At 36.4% G+C, this 23313-nt stretch overlaps 1 protein-coding gene across 7 annotated transcripts in view; it reads left to right on the top strand.

Annotated features, from left to right (window-relative positions):
* Nucleotides 1-23313, top strand: part of ANK2 (ankyrin 2) — a 695484-nt gene that overhangs the window by 325950 nt on the left and 346221 nt on the right. The window lies entirely within an intron of this gene.

Genomic DNA, 23313 nt, shown 5'->3' with positions numbered 1-23313 from the left:
GGTTATCCTTGACTGCCCTACCTCCCATCAGCTTGGAGTGCTTGAGGGGTCACTTCTCCATACCCTGGCCTGAATCCCTTCTTCAGCAGGCGAAGGTGAATTACCACTATCATCTGCTATCCCCTTCACTTCATTTTTATGCGATATACACTTAGAAATGTGGTATACCCATGTAAAAATGTTATAAACACCTACAGTGAATAAACAGTTCTTAATTTAAAGTTATTTCAAGAAGCTTGGTAGCTAATCTTTGACCTCTTATGTATGTTGCTGTATTTTCTGTGCAAGAGTTTATCTTTGTGTTTTGTTGAGTTACATATGAAAATTATTTTATATCCCTTGAGTACATTATATAGCTTAATTTTCCCAAAAACATGTTTCACTTTCAAAAAATGTCGTGTGTGTGTAGAAACTCTGACTTGGCCACTTATCTATATTTTGTGAACCTTGTGGTTGATGATATAAGCTCTACAGAATTTTTTTTAATTTAAAAAAAAAAAAAAAGATGAAGCCCAGAGTGCTCCATGCATGTCTTTGATATTTATTCTTTGAAGAAGAAGTTCTGCAAGACTACTTTGGCCTGTCATAAACAGGAAAAGCTAAACCAACATTGCAGAAATGAGAACTATCATACATTTTCTGCAGACTCTATAATTTAGTCAACTGACTCTCCCTTTGTGAAGTATGCTGCAACTATAAATCTTTTGGAAACCCATATTATTTGGGTTCCATCCAAACCTTGGATTTGCATCTATCGTTCACACGCAGAATTTTGTATAGATTTTTAATGTGCCAATTGTTTTAAGTGCACTTGAAAATGGATTAGAAAAACTTGGCGAGTGAAGGTAGAACTTCAGCTGCAGCATGTAATTCTTATGGAGGTTTCTATTAAGTAGGCACTCTGAGCCCAATGGTATGTGATGCAATGGGATTCATACCAATTGCTCTGAAAAGCTTTTTCTCCTTACCTTTATTTTAGTGTCAAATAACCCATCATACTTGATCCTCTGATATTGAAAACATTCATTTTCTGAATAATTGGATGTGGTGGGTGTAAGAGCAAAAGACTGCTGAAGAACTCCTTTTGTGAACTTAATGAGATACAAAAAAGAAAGTTCAAAGTAACATGTGTGAAAGCAATGGGAATTCATCACAATTTTCGATTATATTTCCCTTGAAAAATAACAAGATGAAATGTTTAGTGCATTAGATTTTTAAAGAGCTTTAGTTGTCAGTCAGTCTTGATGTCTGTGTGTTTAAACTGACAAACCACTGTTCTGTAGCCTGAGGCAACTGGCTGAAATTAATGATATAAAACACAGGCAACTTGACAGGAAGTCATTTTACAAAGCTAGTGGTTGTGACTTGGAGAAAATTTGAAATTAAGTCTATCATGGAGTAAGGGCCATATTTTGAGAGATATTAGTCTTTGACCATCAATCAAAACACCAGCTTACAATTAAAATGAATGATTTTACTTTGGTAGCAAAATCTCAAAGGAACCATTGTGTAAAGAATCAATGTCATAGGAGTTGGTCATACTCTCTTAGGAGAAAAGCTATGTAAATGGAAGATAAATTAAATCTTCTTTACTATTTGACAGCTTGCTAGTTCAGAAATCTAGAGTTTAGACTGAAGGTTAGCATCTGTTTGCACTTTTGCCAAATACGGTATGTGACATGACTTTTCAGGGTATAGCCAGGATCAACCAAAAGCAAAACTCTAAAGAATATACCAATTCTAGCACCTGCATGGTTTCTCCTCCTGTCATCCTGCAGAGGCACAGAAACCTGAGCATGGGTGGTGTTTCTCTTGGTTGTTTTTGATCATGCTTCAGCCAAGGGATGTAACAACATCATTCAGATCTTCTTGAAGGGTTGATTTGCAGGTGATGTCATTCTTTCACTTTTAATTCCTTGAGATATGAGTAAACAGACTTGACTTACTGCTTCTGAAAGGTTGCTGATTCTTGCAACAATATCAATTTCTTGTGTTAATTCTATAATCCTCTGTGATCATCCAATATACTTTTTATCTCATTTGACACCTAATTCTAAGGTAAAGCTGAATCTCCTCAAATATTGGATCCCTCCCCAAATTAACCATTTGAGGAGAACAACTATGCAACTTCGTTTTTTGAGCATTTATGATAAGATTTTAATGCTTTTATTTAAGGTCACAATAAAAGGGGTATGTACATACTTACATGTAAAGATATAGGTATGTTCAGGTTATATGTATAAAAAGGCTAGTTAATAATCTGCCAGTGGTTTTTAACATTTTAAAATATCCCATTAACATTTTTATACTTCTCAATAATATTTAATTAAAAGTTCTTCCCAATTCTCTGTCACTACACATAGGATGAAATAGAAACACAGAGCGTGTTTTCTGACCACACTTGTAAATAGAATTGTGAGCATAACTTTTTTTGTATTTAAAGTTTGCCCTAGGCATATACAAGTCAATTCTTCTAAGCAAAATACTTTCAGTTAAATGTTGTTATTTGCTGTTGGATAGCCTTTGATCATATGGACAGAAATAAATCAGGTATAATAAAACACACACAAAATATTCCAGAAAAAATTGTATTTGTTTTTGACTAATAAGTAAATACAACTTTTTTTTTTGTTTTTTTGGTTTGTATTAGTTTATAGATATTTTTGAAAGAATGGATTCAATCCATTGAGGTAAATGGTTTATGAACACAGATTAACAATCACTTTGAGCAATTAAAAATACCATCTGTACATGAGAAAATTATAATGGTAATCAACAAAATTTCAGTACTTCCCAGAATCTGGTTTTGAAACTTCATTATGTTTTAGGGGAAAAGCTCTCATTTTTCTGTTTGCTTCATGAGTTAGATCACTCATTTAAAATCTGAAGTAGTCAAATTATTTTTTATAAAGATCCAGAAAAATAGTGTATGTATTTCTAAATAATCTGAATATGTTTACATTGGTTTTTTTTTTTTTTTTTAAACTTAAGCTAGGAAGGAATTACCTATTATCTAATAAACATAGTGCAACTATATAGACAAGGGGCAAACATCAAAGATTAGATATTTTTTATTATGTGAAAGAAACATAGGTCTTGTTATGATTTGGAAGTCCTGGGTAACTGGTTAGACTTTTCATGATTGACAGCAGCTGTGCAGAAATTTTGTTAAATGCTTATCGTTTTAAAAAGTTATATGCAAAATATTTCTAATTTTCACTACTTTTAAATGTGAATATTTTTGACAGTCAAAGAAGATTCTCTTCTTTTACTTATGAAGCAGTTTGTTTTTGTGTGTTCTTTTTTTTTTTTTTTTTTTTTTTTTGGTATGGGGTCTGTCTCTGTTGCCCAAGGCTGGAATATATAGTGGTGCAGTCACAGCTCACTGCAGGCTCGAACTCCTGGTCTCAAACCATTTTTCCACCTCAGCCTTTCTAGTAGCTGGGACTACAGGCAAATGCTACTGCGCCCAGCTAATTTATTTTTTATTTTTATTTCTTGTAGAGACAGGGTCTCACTGTGTTGTGCAGGCTGATCTCTAACTCCTGTGCTCAAGCTATCTCCCCACTTTGCCTCCTCAGATGTTGGGTTTATAGGCGTGAGCTGTGGTGCCTAGCCTGAGGCAGTCTTAATGATAATTTTTTCCTGATTAAAATCTACCAAAACAAGAAAAGAGCTTAATGAATGTATTTGAAAAATAGAATAATGTCACAATCCATTTAGAGGATAAGGATATAAAATCAGGGTATCGCTTTGCATTCAGGAAACAGGGAAAATAAATGATTTTTCTTTCTTTTTAGAATTTTTCACAAATATTCATTTGTTATGAGGCAGGAGCTATAGCATTAATTAATAAATAATAACAGCATGGAGCATATTCTTTGGAATGCAGTTCATGGCTTCTTGCCTGGGACAGCAGAACAGCTGTTTCTGCTAAATTACTGGAATGTGAGAAGCAGTGATGTAAACCCTTCAAAAGCACAGAGAGGGAAGGGTTTTTTTTCTTTCTCTTGAATTCCAATGAAAAGAAGCTTTTATACACAGAGAATTCAGAGTGCCCTATACTCTTGGAGCATAACGTTTGTTCTCCCTTGCATACTCCCATTACTCAGCTAGGTCGTTAGTGTGAGTTGTTTTTAACAGCTTCATGGGTCTCTAAGGATCAAGCTGAGACCAAGTTTGCCAAAATGACTGACCACTTATTCCAGTGATGGATCTATTGTAGTTTCTCACTTTCCACTCTTGTTTCAAGACAATATGGCTTTAAGTAAGAATTTTCCACATATATATATATGTATGTATGAGTATATGTGTGTGCGTGTGTGTATATATATGCCAAAGAGCCTTATTTTGGGGTGTAGTGTTCTGAGCCCCGACACTGTCTTTATAAGGAGATAACCTTCTGAAATTTATGCAAGTATTTATGATTCATTGAATGAGATACTTTATTATGTATTTATGAAAACCTCTGTACTTCTCTATGTGTTTGTTAGTTAATTCATGTTACATATAAATATGCATTAAGTAATCTGAGGCACAGCTTTTGAGGAGCTTGGAATCTAAATGGAAAGAAGACAGAGATGAAATTGTTTTAAGAATTAACTATGTTTTAAAATATTAACAATAACAAAAGTAATGCTTAAACAGCATTACCTTGAGCTTCACACTTTGAAGCTGGCAGTCCTAGGATGGCTTTCTTCATCATCCATTTCCCTCTTTTTTAAACCTTCAGAGGTTTAAATGTTTCCTCCATTTGGGTAATTTTATATTAATATGTAAACCTTGACATAAAAATGTGGGGATTCTTTGGTGATTAGGGGTCTAGCAAGTTTGCTTCTACACACACACACACACACACACACACACACACACACAGAGAGAGAGAGAGAGAGAGAGAGAGAGAGAGAGAGAGAGAGACCCTACCTGTGAAGGAAAATTTGGGCAAATTATCAATTTGTCCAATGAGTATTGCTGGACATATGTATTTGATAATACAAATAAGTGTAGAGACTAGTATTTCTTAGCAAATTCAGCAACACAATTCCCATCTTTTATGAAATGCATCCTTTACCAGATTGCAAACTGTTTCTATTAAAATCAATTCTAGTTTCCCTTCCTGAAATTAGACATTACTTATCTATATCATATTTGGTACTCAATTCCAGGATAATCGCATTTTCCAACTGGACAGGGCTCTAGTTCAAACCCTTCACCCTTCACGGTGACTTAGAATAGTTTAGAGATTTATCCAATGCCTCATTCTTGGTAAGTCTAGCATCTTAGTCACATCCTGTAAGCACTTGATCATTGCCTGCCACTAGGCACTGAGTGTACATGGAATTTTATGGTATAGTTCATTCATTTAGAGCTTACCATAATAGGGAAATTTAGAAAGTAAAAATGTAATTGCTACCTATTCTATTAATCTTACTGACATTCTAATTCACTTACCTTGAAAAATTTAAGCCAGCAGATTTGGAGTCATAAGAATCATGGACTATTTTTAGCAGAGACTTCATATCACTTTTCATTGACTGGGTGATGCGCTGATGAGACTTGAAAAATTAGCCAAATTCCCATCATTGTGTTTTATCATCCTGATGGGAGCAATGCTGTTGAATTTCAAGAGGTTAGCACAATCAATACAATGAAGTTACAGCAAAAGGGGAGATGTCTCTATTATTGAGGTTTTATCAAAGTATTAAATGTTTGGTTTGATTTTTTTTTTTAAAATTGCACATACATACCTCTGGAGTGTCTAATAGTCAAAAATAGGTTGAGTATGATGAGGATAAATAGCTAATACATGTGCGACCTAATACCTAGGTGATGGGTTGATAGGTGCAGCCAACTACCAGGGCACATGTTTATGTATGTACCAAATCTACATGTCCTGCACATGTATCCTGGAACTTAAAATGAAATAAAATATTTTAAAAATAGGTTGAGTATGAATGAGAGGGAAAAGAGAAGTGAGCCAGTTCATCATTATAGGCTAAAGATTATAGTGAAATCAGATCACATCTTACATTTCACATTTATTTTTTCTGTACTTAGATATTAAGCCCTCATTTCATTTCACAAACTCCCCACCAATGATCTAACCCAGCCAGATTCTGTCCCTGCATGAGCAGCCCCAGCTACCTCAGCCCCATCTGTCTCCACCTCCCACCCTAGTCCATTCCCTTGGCCTCCTCCATCTTTCTCATGCCCATCATGCATGCTCTATCCTTAGGTCTTTGGTGCAGAGAGGTCTACTCTGCCTGAAATGCTCTATATAGATATGCTTGTGGCTGACTCTCTGATTCCTTTCAGGTCCCTGAACAAATACCATTTCTCAGAGGCATTGTGTCTGACCACGACATCTGAGATAGCACCACCTCTGCTATCACTATCTGCTTATCATATGTTGCCTGTATCTCCACCGGCAACATTTCATCTTCATTTATTTAATTGTTGTTTTCTGTCTTCATGTTAATGCACTACACCATATGCTCTATGACAGCGGGGTCTTTGTTTTGTTCATTGCAACATCAACAGCACCTAAATCAGTTCCTGACACTTAGTGGATGCTTCATAAATAATTGAGAGATAATCAATGAATTTTCTTCACGAGAAGATAATTTCTTTTGATTTAATCATATCTATTTAAAACTCCTTCTGTAGAAGACATGCACAGATGGGGGGAACACATTGAAGAACACATTCTTATTGGGGACCCCTCTACACTACGAGAAGATAATTTTGAAAGGCAACAGTGAAATAGATAAAGTCCCTTTCTTCCTAGGGCTTACAAAATTTGTTTTGTGTGAAAGGTAGACTTCAATTTAAACTTTCCATTATGGTAATGTTACACATATTCTAGTTCATTAGTACAGCACATATGCTCATATTAGGCTTAAAGAGACCAAGAAAGAGAATAAAAAACAAAAAAGAATATATATATATATAAATTCCTTAATTTGTTAACAGCATGAAATTATATATTTATCAAAAGAGTATGCTCCTCCATCACAGAGGCAGTGTTTAATAAGGAATAGAATATGTTAATATTTTGCTCCTAAAGATTACTAGTATACTAGTCACTCTCTCAGATAGACACAGGTAATAGCCTGTTACTGAACTTTAGGATATTAGATTTCTTTTTCCTCATTAAAATTTTTCTCTCTCTAGTTACTTAGTTTGTCAATTGGACTGAGAGAGACAAAAATTTTTAAAGGATACAAAAATTTTCCTTGATCTGATCTAGAACTAGAAATACCATTTGATCCAGCCATCCCATTACTGGGTATATGCCCAAAGGATTATAAGTCATGCTGCTATAAAGACACATGCACACGTACATTTATTGTGGCACTATTCACAATAGCAAAGACTTGGAACCAACCCAAATGTCCATCAATGATAGACTTGGTTGAGAAAATGTGGCACATATACACCATGGAATACTATGCAGCCATAAAAAAGAATGAGTTCATGTCCTTTGTAGGGATGTGGATGAAGCTGGAAACCATCATTCTGAGCAAACTATTGCAAGGACAAAAATCCAAATGCCACATGTTCTCACTCATAGGTGGGAACTGAACAATGACAGCAACTGGACACAGGAAGGGAAACATCACACAGTGGGGCCTGTCATGGGGTGGGGATACGCGGTAGGGATAGCATTAGGAGCTATACCTACTGTAAATGACGAGTAATGGGTGCAGCACACCAACGTGGCACATGTATACATATGTAACAAACCTGCACACTGTGCACACGTTCCCTAGAAGTTAAAGTATAATAACAATTAAAAAAAATTTTCCTTGATCTACAAAAATAAACACATGAAACACTATTTTTTTTTTTAAATCCAAGACTCTCAAGGGAATACTCCTCATAACAAACTATACCTGCCAGAAGTTTTGTAACTAAGCAAGAGTCACATGGCCTGTGGCCAGCAGGATAATTGCAAAGTACTTAAGGACAAATCGTTCCCTTGTGTCTTTGTAAGGACTGTATAACTCGTTCCTTAAAGACTCCAAAGGCATTATGCAAATTTAAATACACTTCTACTTCCCACTTACAAAGAGCATACAAGGAATGCCATATATGAATTATTGTTTGAGGCTAGAAGATAGCACAATTTAGGTTATTGTTTCTACGCATTTGTTAGTCACAAAATTTCAGGCCCTGTGATAGTGGTGAAAAGTAGAAAAAATGTGTTATTTAAATATTTATCTTTTCCATCATATGTTTTCTTTTAGATAAATAAAAAGAAGTCTATCTTTACATATTGTAACTACCTATATGTGTGAATTTTTAAATATAATATTTCATGGTATTTTTGGTGCCTCTCTTTTTGTAGGATACCATTGATTCATTACTCTTAGAGTTCTCTTTTCTTTTTTTTTCTTTTTTTTTTTTTTTGAGATGGAGTCTTGCCCTGTCACCCAGACTGGAGTGCAGTGGCCGGATCTCGGCTCACTGCAAGCTCCGCCTCCCGGGTTTACGCCATTCTCCTGCCTCAGCCTCCCGAGTAGCTGGGACTACAGGCGCCCGCCACCGCGCCCGGCTAGTTTTTTGTATTTTTTAGTAGAGACGGGGTTTCACCATGTTAGCCAGGATGGTCTTGATCTCCTGACCTCGTGATCCGCCCGTCTCGGCCTCCCAAAGTGCTGGGACTACAGGCTTGAGCCACCGCGCCCGGCCTAGAGTTTTCTTTTCTATTATAATTGTAAAAAAGCTAAAGTTCTGAACATGATCATCTTTTTTTCTAATTCTTACATCCATAATTCATATACAAAGTTCTCCTTAATAGTCTTCTAGTTGGTCATATTGATCTTTTTTGCCCCCTTGCCTGAATTTTCCTTAAACAGCAATGATCTATCTATAGACATCACTCTAAACATGTTGCTGCTCTTTTGTTTTTAACAAGGTAACATGTACAAGGTGGCTACCTTCACAAATGATGCCCCTTACCCCACACAATGCATACATTGTGATGTAAAAATTGTGACAGAGGAAGAAAGGTTGTATATGTGGATTTGGGGAATCTGCCTGAGTGTCCCCATATTCCATTTCTTTTCTGTTACTCCCTTTAATAAATACACACATTTATTTCCTGGTAGGCCCATCTCCACTAGTATTCTTTACTTTGTCCAAACAAATGTACATTTCTCTTTGTGCCTTATGGATAAACTCCAAATTCCTGGCACATAATGTTTCTTCTATTCAAAACCTTGCTAAAAATTAATCTCTGTGACACTTTCTAAGGCTTCTCTTCGATCATGCCTTCATTCCTTCAAAATGAATGCAACTCTCTCCATATGCAGTTGTAATTAGCTTTGTACATTATGTTTCTTGGCTTCTTGTGAATGGCTAATGAGTACCTCTCTCTTTTTCTCTGTGAAATTTATAAATTTAAATTGCTAAGGAGATCTGAGGGTGGAGGGGAAGGGGGTCTCACTCTGAGATCAGAAATTGTTTTGTGAAAAAGCAGCTCTTGAGAGATGTAGAGGTATGGGTAGTATAACTAAGGTAGAGGAATGGTTGGTATACCTGATAGCTATGTCACTTTAAGAAGTAGGCAATGATATAAAGGTGAACTTACATAGATTACTTCACTTTCATGGGCATTTTAATTTTCTAGTTTATAAAATGTAAAACAGAAACAGCAGGTTAAGTAAATAAATGAAACTGGGTGGGCCCAAGAATTGCTTGGTTTCTTGGTCATTTTGCACTTTGGCACTCGATAGACAAAGGGTATATGGTACATTTATTTTCCCTCTTTACTATAAGGAAACAACACAAGTGCCGTAATATGTGGCCACGGACACTTGGGACTCAATATGTGGAAAGCAAATGCGCTGTTTAAAGGAGACCACTGCAACTTATCTCTATCTGTTGTTGTCATGTCAGAATGGGAGCACAATACTGACAGATTTGAGTTTTCAGACGAAGTAAGAAGATTTCTGTATGAGATCTCCTGACTTCTAAATGTGAATTCTAGCAAAACCCAAACCCCAACCATGTGGACTGAACTAAACACAACGAAGCCATATCCGGCCCACAGATTGCTGTGATATATATCCTGAAGATCCTTTCTGTGCCAGAGAACTATGATTTTAAATTCCTTGATAACAGAAACTGTGTCTACTCTTTTCTCTTCAACTATATCAACAAAGCATTTTAACTGGAGATCAACAACTGATCATCAGAGATTTTTATCACATCAAAACTTTCATTGGATTGAAGTTTTGTAGGAAAATTTGACCTACAGAGGTATTTTCAGTGGACAGAGAGCATTGATAATTCTGAGGACAACTATTTGTAAGAAAAGGCTCAAATGCTGAACTGTGCAACATAGAAAAGATTTAATAGCATGCAAAGAGAATAGATTGAAGTAGCTGGAGAGAATGGGATCATGTCTGGGAGTACAGGACGATGAGTAATCAAGAAGGGAGTTATTCATAATAGTCAACTCTGCTGACTGGCCTTTTGAAGGAAAAAAATAAAAAAATGATTAGTATAGGGAAGAAGCAATTTGATTTGGCTGAGAGGAGGTTATTGGAAACCTTGGAAATGGTGGCTTTTTTCAGTAGTTGGGATGGAAGCCAGACTGGAGAAGGTTAAAGGGATGAGAGGTGAGAAACTGGGAGATCCAGAGTTATGCTGCTTTTCCAGGAGATTGGACACAAAGAAAGAAGGGCTGGGATGAGAGTGGAGGAATCCATCTGTTTTAGTGAAGATGGTGTGCTGGATATGGGGAACACCTGTGCATGCTTGAAGCTGGATGGTGATACATCCTCTTCATTGTCCTTGGTATCTTGGAAAGTAAGTGATTATCTCCTTTTGACTTGGCCTATCTTGCATATGCAAATCCCTCTATGGTGTGTGAATAAACAAACAATTTTGATATTTTTTGGGTGGGATGATTAATAAAGTTATGACTCATTATTTGTGTATATTCAGAAGTTCAGTACCATCGCTAACTCACAAGTTACAGAATATACACTCTCTCTCCTGTGTTTGAAAATCACTCTAGTCTGTAAGTATCTCCAGATCCCTGGAATGAATCCGTAAAGGCAGGTTATGCTTCAATAAAGTTACTGTGGCGTCAGTCTGAGCCAAGAGTGTTCTGTGAGTATTTTTGCTGATTGTTCAGAACTGATCTCTGCCTGTTTACCTGCAACTCTTCTACTGAGCTCAGTGTCTATCTTCTTCCTGGGGCCACCATTACTGGAGTGGAACCATATGCTTCTGCCCTGGAGACTGCAGCATTATATTAGGTTGCCAAGAGCTAAGGAAGAGCTCATGTCTCCAGGTGTCTTACAGCCATTTCCTTTTATCCCTATTGAATGTTATGGCACACTTCCATGTTCACAAATTTAAATATTTAAATAAAATAACAATAGGCCCTGCTGGCCTATTGTTTGCAGAAAATTAAACATAACTCCTCATTGGGAGGTATATAAATAAATATAAATAAATAGAAAATAAATAGAAATCGATCTATTTGTTGAAATTTTCTCAAAAACAAAGGTCATATAGAGGAAGGAGACTAGTGGCTTTATTTAAAAATGGTGATTTTGGATGAAATGATTGATTTTTTTGTTTACAGTACACTATCAGGTTATGTAACATAGTGACATAATTTTGTTTACGTTAAAGATAGCAAAATAAGATGGTGTAAAATGTGGATCCCCTGACTTCACCATTTATTTATTTCAAATGTTCTTCTACTCTGGTAAAGCTATTAAAATAGGTGACTATGATAATCCATCAAACAAACATTTATTTAACACACACTGTGGATTTTGTCTTAGTGGCAAAGGTAAACAATTTGCACATTTACTTGTATCTAGTAGGGGATGTGAGCAATTAAGCAACTGTAATAGAGTGCAGCAAGTGCCATGATGGGGGAATATAAAATACTATGAAAGCACAGAGTAGGCAAGCACCTGACCCAGTGGGACAGAGGCTTCTCAGAGGTAATGACCTTTGGAATGAGACCTGGTGGAGGTGTAGAAGGTAGCTAAACAAATGTGGTTCTAAACAGAGGGGAAAACAGGTGAGACTGTGCAGAGGTCAGTCAGAACACAGCAAGTTAGAAAAATGCAGAGAACATTTGTTATCTCCCGTTCATGCAACATATTAAGCACCTATTTTGTGGCAGGCACTGTGCTAGGCACTGGAAATTATAAAACGCAAAGGTGACTGTTTCATGATGTTTACTATGTAGTCAGGAAGCTGACACACTAAATAATTGCAGGATGGTATATAAGCACTACAATAGAGACATGTTCTAAGGACACAGTGGAACAAAGGAGGAAAAGCCAATTATGTTTGGAGGTATGAAGGAAGGCTGGAGATTTATTTTGCAACAACTCAAGTGAAAGAGGTCCTTTATTTTGTTTAGGGGCTTAATTTATAAATTGACCTTGTCCTACCAAGCTAACATGTTTGCTTTGAAGCAGGTTTTGGGATAAGAAACCTAAAATAAATGAGAAGAATGATTTTATTTGAGACAACGAAAAATGTGTAGTTTCTACAATGAGGAAAAATGATTCACTAACTCCCAGGTTGCAGGAAAGATACCCCGAAGACCACCTACTTCCATTATATATTGCTGTATGTGAACCCAATATACACAGTCTCCTCAAGTAGGGGATTGAAGTACTCAGTCAACTCAATCATTGTATATTAATATAAGCTAATATCTTGGAATAACATGTTGCTACGTGTTCTGTTTGGGTAACTCAGCTTCTAAAGACCTGATCATATCTGGTGTCAATGCAATGGAGTGGATTTAGAAGATTAAAATAAAAAGCTGGATTTAGAGTAACTGAAAAAACTCCAGGCAGTTTAAACATATGACGTAAGTGTGGATTATATATGACTTGTTATTAATTCTTAGAAAAATAATATTTAAAAAAGCAAAATTATTCTAAAGGAAGGACTCATGATAGGAGAATTTTTTTTTTTTTTTTTTTTTTTTTTTTTTTTTTTTAAGAAACGGGGCATTCTGTCATCCAGGCTGGAGTCAGTGGCATGATTACAACTCACTACCTCCTCTAACTCCTGGGATCCAGCAATTCTCCTGCCTCAGCCTCCTGAGTAGCTGGAACTATAGGCACACACCACTTCACCTAGCTAATTTTTATTTATTTATTAATTTTTTTGTAGAGATGGGGTCTTGCTGTGTTGCCCATGCTGGTCTAAAGCAATCCTCCCACCTCATCCTCCCAAAGTGCTGGGATTACAGGCATGAGCCACTGCCTAGCCAGATTTGGGTATTTTTAAAAGATAGCTATAAATGAATGTGGCAGGAGTTCTTTAAAATAATGAACCTTGAAGGCTTAAGAAACGACAGTAATTAGTGGGTATGAGGCCCACCAAGGTCCAATGAGTTGAAGTGAACTGCTCAGAGTTTATACCCACAGAGAGAGCCCGACCTGTTCACCTGTTCTTGTTCTTGCCAGTGCTTGCTCTCTGTCCATCCACGCCTCAGAATGACTGACTTATCTTGACGGCCAAAAACACCACTCTCAAAATGCCCTGGCAGATTAAAGAGGTACAGTTATGGGGACGTCTGTTGACCTTTTCTTAAATTCTGTGAGAGAAACAATAAAACATCAATACCTGGTCATTTGATTAACATCCATGCAATTTTACGTGGTTCTTGTTGTTCTATTTGACATTGAAATGTATCATCTGCTTTACTTTTTAATTTACTTGCTAATAAGATACAGTTTTCCACATGAAAAGTTAATAATTATATTTATTATCTAAAACAAAAATGTAAATTAAAAATCTTGTGTACTATGTGAATTATAAATACCATGAAAGGGCAATAAAATAATAGTGTATAGAAAGGTAATATTGAAAATGAAGCATGTGTTTCATCTGTAGAACTAACACAAAATCAGAAAAGAGTCAATTGTTTATGTAACAGTAAAAAAAATCAACTAATATATTAGGGAAGGCTCAACCATTTAGAGAATGAAACATCTTATGTGTGACTCACTTGATATCTTCTTAAACAAGGCGATCATCTCTAACCTGGATGAACTGTTTAACAAGGAGAATGTTTGACACAAGAACCTACCTAATTTTCCGCAGCTCAATTCCATACTGATGAGATTTCAAACAACAGGACTGGTTTGGGACTACATGATTAGGAGTCTAGAATATGTCTGTCAGATTTGTCCTTGATGCTCAAATTAGGCAAGATATCAAAAGATAGAAATAAAAGTAAAGTAGTTTTAAACGCAGAGAATAAAAATCCCATACAGAAAAGTACGATGCCTTTTGTAATGTAAATAAGGGATTGGACTCAGTGCGAGAAATGGAGGAAAAGAGCAGGAAAAGTCTGTTACAAGCTGAATATGGGTCAGTAATTCACTGCCATTGTTTAAAAAAAAATCTGCATCATGATGAGTGTGGCTTATATTATTTCTATGTTGGGAATGGCCAAGGTACTTTAAGAACTAAAAGGTAAAACTAAAGAATGTTAAAAAATAATACAAATAATAGGAAAGAAAGGAAAAGAAAGCCATAGATGAGTACAGGTTTAAAACATTTCAAAAGATGAGCTGAAAACTGACTTGTATAGACACTTTTAAGAATGGGAAAAGATTTTTAAGTGAGGGGGATGTTGATCATTTCCGCTTTATATTGAGATGGAAGAAAAATGGGCTTGGTGAAAGCAAAAAGACTTTTTGGTGGACCATCAGTGTGATAGACATTATGAGAGACAAAGAGAATAGTAAAATTACCATCCTGGAAAGCTTCACTAAGATAATGAATGGTCATTTTTCTTTAAGATTTAAGATATTTGCTTGCTTGAAAAATACTTAACAGCTGACTGGAATTGTCTGCCAGCTTTGTGACTCTAATTTGAAGTTTGCCAAAAACTCTTTAAAATATATTACAAATTTTAATTTAAAACAAACAGAGGGAAGAGCTATACAACATTAGTATCTGTGAGACTCCTATTAAGATGCATTAGAAAAAAATTACTTTTATAATAATTTATTAATTGGCTCAAAATTTCTCTTTATTGCATTTTTCTGGAGATATTTATCTTTCCCTGAACCATTCATTCATCTTGCCTTAGATCTATTTATTTAAGGACAGAGAGGATGCCTTGGGGACTGTTGCAGGATAATGGGCAGATGGGCTGACTTCTTGCTTATTAGTAAGCTGAAATGATTTGACTCTAAACTTCTTCCTAAGGGATAGAGGCACTTAAAATGAGGTTTACTCAATCATGGAAGTATAATTGAAGTAAAGATATTATTTCATCTCCCTCCCTCCCACCCCATTTCTATTTTTTTTGGTATTCTTGTTTGACTTGATGACTTAGTGTTATCACTGATGAAACCTTAAGTAGACCAGTGGTTTGTTCTTTTGTTCTTTTGTTATCAGGATGGGACAGATGTAACTGCAGGGTTCAGCAGGAGGTAGCTAGGAGAAGCTTCTCATTAAACAAGAATTGAGAAATCCCATCTGAACACCCCTTCTCCTATTATTTAGTAAATGGAGAACACACGATGAATAAAACAGAGAAATTCTTAATATCAAATGCAAGGGTATGCAAAACCTGCAGGAAACTCTATGTGTGCTTTTCTTCTTTCTTTCCGTCTTTTTCCTTTCTAAAACAAGACATTTGTATTCACTCAAGTTAATCATAGTGTGTTTTGAGGTAATCATAATTAGATGTAATTACTGTGCGGTCAAGTTATACCTTAATCGATGAGCCCAATTGAGTACTTTAGACATAAAGAACTTCTCAAACCCAAACATCCCCAAAATCCTTGACAGGAATGCTAATGCTAGCACAAATGAACCAAAGCATTATTTTGACTCTAATGAACAGTTCTACTTACTGTACCACTCTAGGGCTGTACACACTGTTTGAAAAATATATGCAACTTAAATCATAAGCCTGTTTGTTTTTTGAGGAAGAAAGAGATATAGAATGTTTTGGATTCATGTATTCTTTTGTTGATCTAATTTTTGAATTGGTTTCTAATATAGAAAAGCTGTTGTTAGATGGCCTTGTCCCAGACCTGGGGCACGAACTGTGTAGAGAGTCAAGGAAGGGCATGGGTTAAAAATACAGAATGTGAGGCAGTGGATACTGTCTTGCCTCTGAGTCCTTTTCCAGTGCCCGGTGTTCTTCATTCCCACCTTCACCCTTTTAACTGTTATTACAGGGGGATTCCATGCTGAGAGTGTAAACCCTTAAACTTCTGAGTCTGATACTGTTGGTGTAGGGACTCTGGAAACAGAGTCTCAGGAATGATTATATGGTCCTCAAATCTTTCACTTAGCAATGAGTAAGGCTGTAACATGACTTTGAGGTATTGCCCAAAAGCAGCTACTTCTGTTATTCAAAGTCAGTGATACCAGTGAAAGATTTAAAAATCAGTTTAGGGAGGCTGGGCGCGGTGGCTCAAGCCTGTAATCCCAGCACTTTGGGAGGCTGAGACAGGCGGATCACAAGGTCAGCAGATCGAGACCATCCTGGCTAACACAGTGAAACCCCATCTCTACTAAAAAAAAAAATACAAAAAACTAGCCGGGCAAGGTGGCGGGCCCTGTAGTCCCAGCTACTCGGGAGGCTGAGGCAGGAGAATGGCGTGAACCTGGGAGGCGGAGCTTGCAGTGAGCCAAGATCCGGCCACTGCACTCCAGCCTGGGCAACAGAGCGAGACTCCGTCTCAAAAAAAAAAAAAAAAAAAAAAAAAATCACTTTAGAGAGAAGGAAAGTACTCTTTTACAATTAAATGACTTGTATTTTTAAAATTTATTATTCAAAGAGACAGTCACCCTGTAGTGTTTTCCCCCGATAGGATAGGGCTCCTAGGCTGAGTTAGAATACTCACTCAAGTGCTTGTAGATAAATCTTTTCTGAAAATATCTGCTATCAAGCTTTTAGATGAAACATTCTTCTACCCAGGAAAACAGAGTTTTTCTAGAGAAATCCAATTTTAGAGTGAGCTTTAGAAGCTCCAGCTGACATTCGCTATATCATAAAATAGCTTCCAGTATCAGGAAAAGCATGTGCGTCCATGTGGAATCACAAGCACTACACCATTTGTCCACATTCGGCCGTTTAAGTTGGATTACACTTGAGAAAAATTAAATGGTCTCTCTCCTGTATTTGCAGAACTACATATTATTTGGCCTTAGGAACTTGATAAATAGGGATCCAAGGAATACCATGTTGCCACCAGTGTAGCACAGGATAACATCTCTATTTCATATTACATGAGGACAGAATGGCTGAGTGTGTACCAGGACAACAACCTCAGAAGTTTTAACTGTACGGTAACCTTCTTATTTTAGAAATTAAGACACTGAAATGCAGGAAAATGGTTATAATCCAATTAGTGGTTGATCCAGGAATGGGATTCTTATGTTCTATTTCTCCAATAAAGCAGAGAAAAAAGCTGGAAGTCTGTAATGGCATGATAGGGGAAAAGCGCTCTCTAGGGAATTTAATCTAGGAAACCCAGAAATACTCAAAACCAAACCAAACTCCTCACACATCAAATGCTAAGTTCGTGTTATTATCACATGCCTAGTTATAGTTTTGGAGAAAAGAGATTTATTTCTCTTATAATAGTTACAATTTGAGAAAGAAGTGTGTGTGTGTGTGTGTGTGTGTGTGTGTGTGTATGTATAAAGTATCTAAACTGCAAGTTGCTCAGATGGAATTTGTCACTTTTATTACTGCCCTTATCCAATATTATAAAGAATCCCATCCATGTATGCGACTCTTTATGATAAAAAACAAATGGATAGTTTCTATTTAACTGATCTAACTGCCCCTTTGTTACTAGCAGTTGACCCCCATATTGACAACCTCCAGCAATCACCTGCCTTGCTTCTCTCCTTCTACATTGTCTCACTCCTACACAGATGCCTGGCTCTCTGAATTATAGGTAGAGCTGTCTTAACTATCTTGAACAATGTGTCTTGGCTTGCTGGCTGAGCCTCCACTGCCAGCCAGGTTTCCAGACCCAGTGTGTAGATCTGCTCTTTTCCTGCTTGCTTCATTTTTCTGTATGTTGCCATGCCCAGTTAGCTAATGGAATAGAATGAGTAATTTGCTGGGAATTACCTAAAAAGTTCAAGAGGAAGAAGCTTTGACTCCCAGGAAGACCTGGGTTAAATATTGGAAAAGGAATACCTTGAAGATAGTTTGAGATAGGAACCTTGATAGGAGCACCTTAAGGATGGTAATTATGTCAAGAGGGGAAATCAAGATAACTTTTTACTGGGTCATGAGTGTTCCTTAGATTGTCAAAAAAGAGAAATCTGCTGTTTGTTTGTATTTTTATTTAGCTTATAACCTGATGTAGTTTTTCAATTAAACTAGTAATCTAGTAATCTTGATTTATCTGCAATCTATTCAATTGATCAAGAAATACACACTGTCTGCTTTGTGACTAGCATTACTGGAAAGAAAATATTCATGAGAAAAGACTGCAGCCAATATAAAGAAACCTCCTGGGGGTGGTTTTAACTGTCCTAGGTTTAAGTGAAAGTGGGAACACATTTTCCAGTGAGAAGAGAGTACCTTTTTATGCATGTCCTTGAGGGCAAGAATCATGTCTAAATTATCTTTTTATCCGTAGAAAGGAGAAGAGAAGCTGGCGCTTAGCAGGTGCATAATAATGTTTGCTGAAGAAATATTGACAATCTTTCTGGGAAAATGTAGAGAATGAGTAAATTACCTGATTCTTTTCCACTTAATGACATCCTTCTCTTTTCTCCACTTCCTGGCTTAGGCTACCATGATGGGGAAATGCAGTTTGGTAATGCTACTGGAGTATGAAATTCATTTTCCTATGGAAGAAATGTTTAAAACAACAGTTTAGACATTATTAAATAGATATAATAATTATTATTCATTAAGTGTAGTTAATAATGATTAGATATAATTGAAAACTGTTTTACAGAGAACAAATGTTTTTGTTGGCTATCTAGGAACTCAAGCCATATATAATAAAATTTCTAGGAACAAACTTTGTGTTCAAACCTTGAGAACCTCATCGTTTTTCTAAGTTGGGTTGACATCTACCTTCCTTTTTTTAACTTTTTTTCTTAAAAATAGGCTTTTCTACTATTCTAGATGTTATGAGTCTGTGGAAGAAATAACAGATACCAAGCGTGGCTTTCACTCAGAATAAAATGATCTGTATCAAAAGGTACTTTTTTTTTTTTTTTGGTGTGTGCTGCAGGTGGGTTGGGAAGGGAGTGTTCTGGATTTATCCAGTTGGAAAGAAAATACAGATGCATATTAAGCAGTTAGTGAGAACTAGCTTGTGTGATTAATATAGACAGGAAGTGGCATAGTGATCAAAAGAGAAGGAAAGTTTTATGTAGTTTGTCATTTTTAGAAAAAGCTTCATGGTCAGTTTGGGATTTGAGGTGGGTAGGTTTTAGGGAGATGAAAGAAAATAAAATAGGTAATTTTTTTTGTTTTGCTTTTTTTTGAGATGGAATCTTGCTGTGTCTCCCAGGCTGGAGTGCAGTGGCATGATCTCAGCCTCCCGGGTTCACGCCATTCCTCTGCCTCAGCCTCCCGAGTAGCTGGGACTACAGGCGCCCGCCACCACGCCCAGCTAATTTTTTGTATTTTAAGTAGAGACAGGGTTTCACCATGTTAGCCAGGATGGTCTCGATCTCCTGACCTCGTGATCCACCTGCCTCGGCCTCCCAAAGTGCTGGGATTACAGGCATGAACTACCATGCCCGGCCAAAACAGGTATTTTTTAATCTGGAAATTTTTCACCAGCCCAGGAAAATAGGATTTGATGCTCCTCTTAGAAGTTCTCGTAACTCATCCTTAATAAAAATTTGATCATATTGTATTTTGATTTATCCATCTCCTTTTATAGATATTTGAGTAAAATGCTTGAAGGCAGGAATGTGTAGATGCATTTGGGCAATAGTTGGAAATGTTTCACCTTTATTCTGAAGATACTGAAGACTAAAAACTTTTTTTATGAAGAATAAAAATACAACTGTCTGGAAATAAGATTGGAGGAGAAAACATGAAGACAGGGAGATAGTAAATCCTGTTGATTAAAATAATTCAGATAGAAGATAAAAAGGGATGGAGCAATAGAGAATGGAAGGAATACCTAAGATGTATTTCCAAAGAAAAAACAAAATGTTTTATTTACTGGATGTAAGAAATTGAAAAGAGGAAAGGGAAAAGTTACTAGAGGTTCAAACATAGATTTTTAAAATTTCTGTCCAAATTAATGGGTAAAATGCCATAGCATTTGTACAACTGCCAAAACTGTTTTGCAGGTCTAAATAATTTGCATAATTACTGTCAGTATTTCTTTGTTCCTTCATTATTTTTCAACTCTATTTGTTGACCTTGAGAAAATTAGGTACCGTAGTCTCATATGTCTTCCAATGTCTGTGTTTTCTAGTGGAAAAAGAAAAGGGAATTGAAAACGAAGACAGCTACATTACATTTTGCCTGATATTGAATCACTGGCCATTTAATCTGCTCCTTAAAACTCTCTTTGAGTCATTTTTTCCACTTTGAAATGTAGCTTCATACATTCAAGGACTTTTAGTAGTAAAAAAAAAATGTAGAAAATTATCTGAGAGTTTGGATGCCACATCCAGGACTTGAAACAAACAAAAAAGAAAATTATCTAGGAAAAAAATTAGAGAGTAATCACACATTTGAAGAGATACAGAAACTGAGGACCAAGTAAGTTATATGATTTGTTGTGAGTCCTGTTGTCAGTTAAGGACAGCATGGGGCTTAAAATCTGTGTGTGTTGACCTTCAGCCATTGCTTCTGATTGTATACCATAGTGATTTGGGTAAGACTACAGATAATCTTCCAAATGTTTATAATTAAGCTAACTTACATCTTACTACACAGATATGTATGCCTGCAGGAAATTCGAGGGAAAATTCATCTAGTTTTCACTTAAATTTAGACTGTGACAAAGGACAAATTCACACTTTGTGCCTCAACTGCAAAATAACCTGTATTTTTTGAAACTTTCTGTTGAGATAATGTTCTGTAGATTTCTTGCATTTCTGTACATCTTGTAAGCAGAGGCACTGACTGTGTTTGTTCTAGATTATTTTTTTCAAAGATGTTGGTATAGCAAGCAGCACAGAGAAGCAAAAGGCTGGCATGCTTACTAGCCAGTATAATAAAGATAAAGGTTCCCTCTGGAGCAAAGTACATACATAATTATTGCCCATGATAAAAGATTCAGGCTTCCTAAACTCAGGGTTTCTCTCTGGTACACAGCCTGCTGAGTGTACTGGCATCTATCTAGCCTGTACACATTACTTTAATTGGGAGAAGGGAAACACACAAATATGCTGATGCTAATGTTGCTTGCAGTGGTATATAATAATAACAGCTCTTTGTTTCTGACCTGGGAGTCTCATATCTTCTACCACAATCTATGAGATTGTAGCAAACTAACTTGTTAGCTTGCAAATAGGATAAGATCTCAGTTCCTTCACAGTTCAACACTTTCTAGGCTGACAGATTTATGGGCCCAGGAAATACTCTTATACTTGGTTAGGCATAAGTAAAATTGAAAATGTTGTAAATCAATGGACTTAACTAAATTTTTACTTAGATTTCTACAGTTTTAATTAGAACAGCTTAAGGTCTAAGTGTGGCATTAATATTCTGGGTCTCAACTGATTAGATTTGTGAAATACTAATATACTTAGTTGCTTTCATCAATTTCAATCTGTATAGCATTAAATGTATTATTATTGTTGTACTCTAAACGTTTTTGCAAATTAACAGGCTTGCAAAAGTTATTTTTTGACACTTATGCAAGATAAACTGGCAAGCAGATACTATGTAGTAATTTGTATAGTCAATGTGACCAAAATAGAAGGATTGACCATACTTTGGTTCCTAAGTTTTTTTGTGTAGGACTTGATGAAATTTCTTGAGGAGGATTGTTTTTCCTACTTGAATTTGGATACTCTCCAGGTCTGATTATCACCACATTATCAAGGCCCAAGTCACAATTTGTTCTTGGTAGTTAAGCAGATTAAATAATTAAAGTAGATATTTTCTATTCTGGTGTTACTGTAAGCCAGAAACATGAATAAGGCCTAAATAGAAAAGAACAAGGGAATTTATCAGATATGTAGGTTTTGTTAAGGCCCAGCCCAAAAAATATCCAATATTTATGTACATCAGAAATAAAGACTAAATTCTAGACTGCAGTAGCAGGTTGTTAACAAGTTAATAAACTTTCTTCCAACTCTATTATGTGTTTAATCATTTTCCTAGTATAGAGTTTGAAGCTAACAAAGAATAAATATGCTTGCACTACATGTGTCCCTTTATAGACATTAGTTCAAATCAGTTCTAAGTTATATTTTTGTTTCATTTTTAAGCTTGCTTTTTAATTATCTTTTTTTGTATAGAATTTAAGGCTGTTAGGAGGTCATATAGATGTTATGTAGAAGAGGAGGGGCCAAGGAGAGTGCAAAGAGAGAGGCTAAAGAGAGAAAGTTCAAAAAAAGCTGCACTGTAGTTTAATATGAAAGAATTCCGGTGAAATGATTAGACAGTGGCTCACATTCAGAAAGCAGGATACATGAAACTCATCTTCGAAGATCAACAAAGACTTTTCTTTGAGAGGAAATAATAGAGTTTGACCCAGTAATATGTAATCATTTCAGAAATTCATTGATAATTTTTTTTTTTTAAATGAATAAAGGGAATGCAGAACACTGCAGTTCTGGCTAGCAGAGTCTGTTCCTTTGGGAAAAGACCCCCTAGTATAGTATGCAAAGTCAGCCTGTCTGCTTTCTCTCTCTCTGGCCTACTTTACTTACTGGCCATCTGTGGCCTAGTACATTTTCCAAGATGGCTCCCCTTCCATATGCTCTACAGCAGTGTGACCTTTCCACCTACCTCTCAACAAGAGGCGGAGTCGATTTCTTCACCCCTTGAACCCGGAAGGGCCCTGTGACTGCTTTGACCAATAAAATATGGCAGAGCCCTTAATTGGATAGGCACTTGCCATTTCCTGGCCTCTAGGAAGCCAACTGTAATAAAAGAATACAACTACATTCAAATCACCATACAGTGAAAACCCAAGCCATGGGGAGAGGCCTTGAAGAATGAAGTGCCACATGGAAAGAGAGAGAGCACCAAGCACCAAGAAATCAAGTATGTGAGTAAGGATGCCATGGTAGGAGTAGATCCTCCAGCCTGAGCTGCCCCAGCTGACACTGCATGTAACAGAATGAATCAGCCAGGTGAGCCCTTCCTTAATCCCCGACTCA

This window comes from Macaca thibetana, chromosome 5 (assembly GCF_024542745.1).
Source record: "Macaca thibetana thibetana isolate TM-01 chromosome 5, ASM2454274v1, whole genome shotgun sequence".
NCBI classification, from domain to species: Eukaryota; Metazoa; Chordata; class Mammalia; order Primates; family Cercopithecidae; genus Macaca; species Macaca thibetana.
Note: the sequence above shows the minus strand (reverse complement) of the source record. Positions and strands in the feature narration are given on the sequence as shown.